The sequence below is a fragment of the Oratosquilla oratoria genome, unplaced genomic scaffold (genome assembly GCF_046742065.1).
Source record: "Oratosquilla oratoria isolate Oo_2021 unplaced genomic scaffold, ASM4674206v1 SCAFFOLD80, whole genome shotgun sequence".
Classification (NCBI taxonomy): domain Eukaryota; kingdom Metazoa; phylum Arthropoda; class Malacostraca; order Stomatopoda; family Squillidae; genus Oratosquilla; species Oratosquilla oratoria.
The window spans coordinates 316,572-322,500 of NW_027467744.1; positions in this window are offsets into that span (position 1 = coordinate 316,572).

Genomic DNA, 5,929 nt, shown 5'->3' on the forward strand with positions numbered 1-5,929 from the left:
TTAAAATAATACTGGGTAATCTTAACTCTCTTCTTAATACCTCTATCTTAGTTGTTGTAGCACACCCTAAAATAATTCTCATTGCCTTATTTTGTACGACTTCTAAGCATTTAAGTTGTTGTGTATTGTATTGCACCAACACAAGTGAAGCATAATCTATGAGGGAACGTATCACATATATATATAAAACATGCGAAGTATAGGTACACCAACACCTGACCCTCTCTTTGCTAAGACTTTGAGAGGGGCTAGCCTAGATACACACATATTTTTAACATATTCAATACAATAATTAGCATTTCTATAACCTAATTGTACACCCAAATATTTGTAGTTAAGGACACGCTCAATTTTTACACCATTTACAGTAGGTTTCCTACACTTTTTCTGTTTAGCTTGAAATTTAGTTTTGTTTTCATTTATGACAAGCCCCATGTATGTACATAGTTGTTCAAGTTCATTCACAGCCTTGCTAAGTGTTTGAGGTGTATCACATTGAATAAGTATGTCATCAGCATAAATGATGACTTTGGTACCCTGTGTAAATTCATATCTAGCAATTTTATCCATTAGTATATTGTATAGCATAGGACTCAGAACTCCACCTTAGGGGGTACCTAACTCGAATGTTTCTTCATCTGGTAGTGTTCCCTGTGACCAAACCTTACCTTTTCTATTATACAAATAGTCTTGTATCCATCCTAATAACTTTCCTTTGACTCCCTTCAATACAAGTTCCTCTAGTATAACTTCTTTATTAGATCTATCAAAGGCACCTTTCAAATCTACATATACTTGAGAAGAAGCACTGGTATTAGCTAAGCAATGAACAAAACAGTCGCTAGTAGCACGTCCCTTCATGAAACCATATAAATTTTCAGACATTTTATCACCCACTTTATAGATTAACCTACGTAAGACAATTCTTTCCATCATTTTGCACAAGCAGCTGGTAAGTGAGATTGGTCGAAATTTCCCATCACTCTTAGGTACAGGTATAATTATGGCTGATTTCCATGCTGGGAATAATGTACTATTTCTGTAAGACACATTAAACATATCTAGTATGGGATTTTTCCCGTCAATATTCAGTAATGCATTTATAATATTAAATGTAAGTCCATCCTCACCAGGGGCTGTTGATTTACCACTTTTGACAGCATATAATAGTTCATCTATTGATATAGGTACACAAGTGTCATCATCCAACTTAACATTATGATTTACTAATTGTAACCTTTGTAACCTATTCTCTGCCAGAGCAATTTGATGTCCAACAGGCAGACCAGACAAAACAGAAGCAGAACTCCATTGTTTAATGAGTTCTTTGACCTTTTTTGCAGGATTTGAGTCACTGGTTACTGAAGTTTTCTTACCTTTGACCTTATTAACGTGATACCAAACTTCCTGTATTGATTTGGTGTTACGAATTTTATTTAGAAACTCATCCCAATACTTCTTCCTCATGTCTCTCTTTAGCTCAGACAAATGTTTAGCAACTGTTCCCATAGCTCTCTTGACATCATGATCATTTGGCTGTGCTTGCCATCTACTCTGTAAGGCTGCCATTGTATCCTGACAATTTAATATAACAGGGTCATAGTGCATATGATCTCTTTTGATTATGAGTGTGCTTCTGCCTAGTCTTGTTGTTGTCTACATATTCATTAATTACTTTAAGTAATCCCTGATAAATATCATTGGCATCTTGTAAATTAATATTGTTATTACTGTACCATTTCTTAACATTGATCAGGAGCCCAGGAAATTTACTTGAGGGGATGCTTAACCTTTTTCTGTGTACTATGTTGGTTGTGGAGAGGGTGATATATGTCTTAAGGGCAAAGTGGTCACTGAGAAGAGATGGTACAACATTAGTTTCACACGTACAAAATGGCATATTAAATAAAGCAACATAATCTAGTCTTCCTGAACATGTGTAGGGACTTTGGCACCAGTAATTTGTACATTATTAGCTTTAAGAAAGGTTACCCACCTTACGCCATTAGTATTAGAAGTCTTAAAACTACCTAGGTCTACATGTCTAGCATTAAGATCACCCAAAAGAATTGTACTTTCTTCTAATATGTGCAGAGGTAAATTATCAATGTACAGGGCACCAGAATGAACATACATATTAGTGATATATATATAGTTATTTGATAAATGTAGACACACAGTGATATATTCTATTCCCCCATTGACTCCTTTCTCCACCAAGGTAACTGGAAGTCCAGACTTAACATAAGTAACCATACCTCTACTGCTTCCATCATCACAACTAAGAATATGTTGATAATATCCTCTGAGTTCATACACCTCTGGTCCAGTTTCCTGTACAGCTATGAAGTCAGGGCTCTGTTGAAGAATAAATGCATGTATATCAGTTACCCTATCTCTTAGTCCATTAACATTCCATGTCAATAAATGGAAAATTTTGTTATTCATTGTAGGGTTTTGCATCATTTTGATTTGGGCCACTGTTTATTGTTCTGGCTAGCAATGACTTCTCTTCTGAAGGCTTCAAATTTCTCTAGAATTAGTTCTATATTCCTAGATAGCTGTTCGTAATTTTCGTGTCTCTCCTTATCTCGCTTTTTCAAAATTTCAAGTTTTTCCATGATAGATTCCATATTCTTTGCTTGTTGACAGTTAGCCTTCTGTATTTCTTGATGCACAGTTTCCTTTACTTCTTGATGAACTTTCTGAATGCCTTGATACACAGTTTCCTGTAATTCATGATGTACTTTCTGAATGTCTTGTTGCACAAATTCCTGTACTTCCTGTTGGACTTTTTGTATGTTTTGATGCACTAATTCCTGCACTTTAAATTTTGAGTCTGTGTATTCTTTCATCTTTCTCTCAAGCCTTACTCTATCTGCTCTTAATTCTTCTATACTTTCATTTAACAATGTAGTAAGTTTGTCCACTGCTATACTTAGTCGTTCCTGCTCTTTAGCCACTATATTTACTTTATTTGACTGAGTAACGGATAGTGACCTCACCTTAGTTGTAGAATTAGTTGTTGCTTTCTCCTGTTGCAAAGGTGGAAATTCTTCCTGCATTGCTGTGACGTTCCAAGCAGTTCTTGTAGGTGGAGGAGCAGTTTGGTATACAGTAGTGGGTATACTTGGTATACTTGGTGGTAGAGTCTTGTAGCGTTGTTTTTTAGGGCATACTGGAGAACTTGCATTGTGTTGACCTCCACAGTTGCAGCATTTCGGTGGTACAGCTACTTTCTGTTGAATCTTTTCCCAGCACTCCTCTGAGAGATGTCCCCCAGCACAGTATCTGCATCGCACATATGTAGCTCGACATCGCCAACTTTTGTGTCCCCATTTGCTACACTTTTGACACAGGTCTGGCTCTGGAACATAGGGAGCAACTTTCTTCCTTCCAACACTGATGATGCGAGTTTCTGTGTCAATAGGTCCTGATACTGCTCCTACGAGTTGTGGCCTTGGATTTTTCCCAACCATCCGTCATTTTAGCCACTGGAATCCTGGTGGACACTGTAATAAATTGACATTTATATAAGTAGGTACGTCAAAAATGACCACAGTACGTTGTAAGCCAGTTATAGGTTTCATTACTTGTCCCTGGAAGCCATCTGTTATCATGGCGTTATATTGCTGACCATTGATTAATGTGATATATGGTGCATTCCTCCCTTCCTTAAAGAGTGGCCTACAGTCAGGGTGTTGTTTTAATAGAGCCATATACCAGGTATATTTGTTTTCCAGAGAGAGGTTACATTTTTCTGGAAATGTTATCATAAGTCTTTCCCTACCTGTGGACGTGGTGATGTTGTCCCCGACTATATTATCTTGATTCACATCAGCTGCTTTAGTGTCTGCGGTGTTATTTTCTTCAATTATCAAGTCCTGGTCCATGCCGGCTGCTGCTATTGCAGTCATTAAGGGATCTTTCGTGGTGGTGGCAGATTTAGCTTGGTCTTCAGACGTTCCACTAAACTTGATTCTCTTGGCACGGGAACCGGCATTGTTGACACTGTCGTTCGAGTTCTCAGCTATCTCGGCCCAGTCCTTCACTTCTCCTACTCCCTGTGTTGACGTCTCTCCCATGCTACTTCCTTCACAGTTTTCATTATTCCGACTCTGTGGCAGAGTCATATCCATGTTGTTAACTTCCTGGGAGGATTCAATAGTAGCATAGGTGTGATCTAAGGAGCTCCTTTTCTTCCCAAATTTCGTGGTCATATAACTCAAGAAGATTATCTGGAGTTATGATCGGAACAACCTTCCTCCGCCGCTGCCCGGCAGCGAATGTTCAAGAAAATAAGAAATAAAATTGTTGCGGCGGCGGCGGCGGCTTACCGCGGGGCCCTAAATCAAATTTAAGAATACGAGAACATAAGAATGAAGGAGACTGTGAGAGATCATAAGGCCTACACTAGGCAGTTCCATGTCCCTTACCACCTGTCATCCCCATCCATAAAGTTATCTCTTAAAACAACCAGTAGTTTCAGCGCTCACTACTAGATAGTTACTGAGGCCATTCCATTCGTTAACCACCCTATTGGTGAACCCGTTCTTGCCAATTTCCTTCTTAAATCTAAATTTGTCTAATCTAAACTCGTTAGCACGAGTCTTATCATGTCTTGATATGATGACCTTGCCTCCATCACCCCTGTTAAAGCCATTGACCCATTTGAATACTTCTATTAGGTCACCCAGCACTCAACGTCTTTGCGAAAAGTGCAAGTTAAGGTGCCTCATGCCCTCTTGCCTGACCAGTAGCCGCGATTTGTTCAAACTTGAAACACTTTTTATAAAACTGTGGTTGTGATTGAAACGTGAACGACTACCATCTTAATTAACCGCTACGTCTGCAAACAGAATTATTTTGCTCGTCTTGGTTCGTCACCTCTGTATCGGATTTCAGTTCAATGCTGAACAAAAAAAAATCGTGGCCGCCATTGGCTGTAAAGTAACAGAAAAGATGTCATCAGACGATGTGCAATTTAAGTTTAATGAATCAGCAATCTTTTATGATGACAATGAGGATAATTTTCCTTATCTTGTCATTCGTAGGGGGGTACTGATTGCATGTCTAGTGTAATCGACATTTTTTAGATAAAAACGTGGAAGTATTCGTATATACAATAATTGTTCATTTGTATACTAAATCAACGCTTGATATAATGTAAATCGTCTTTTAATGAAATCTTCAGAATATTGACAGGCTACATCTATTAAACTCATCCATACTCGTTTTAAACCATTTTCTCTCTTCTTTCTGCCTCGCTCCTCTTTCTTCTCCGTCTCTCTCTTCCTCTATCTGTCTCTGTCTCGTCCTTCTCTCTTCTCTCTCCGTGTCTCCCTCTATCTCTGCTCCCCCCTCTCTCTCTCTTCTCCTCTCCCTCTCTTCTTCTTTCACCATCTCTCTGTCTGTCTCTTCCCTTCTCCCTATCTCTACCTCTTTCTCTCTATCTCTACCTCTTTCTCTCTTTCACCTACCATTCCTTCCCTATTCCATCACCACTAGATCAACACACCTTACTTCTCCCTCTTCTCACCCGTGCAATAGCTCCATTGTTCAACTCAATGGGCGACGTGGCAATGCGACTGTTGTAGCTGTTCCACTTTGCAACTTAGAGGCGCTAAAACGGGGGAATTGCCTCCGCCGCTGGGCACGAGGATCCCTCCGTGGCGAGCCCATAGCTAGGCATGACCAGTGATTGTTTCCTTTCATCTCCTCCCGGGGGTGGGGTGGGGGGGGGGGTGATGGGCGGTGCTGCTGTTCATGTCCAAGATTTTAGTGTGGAGGTGGTTGCATTGGTGATGGTTGCTAGTGGCAGTGGTGGTGATGGAGGTTGTGGGTGTGATGATGATGTTCTTGGTAGTAGTGGTGATTGCATTGATGATGGTTGCTAGTGGTGGTGGTGGGTGTGATGATGTTCTTAGTG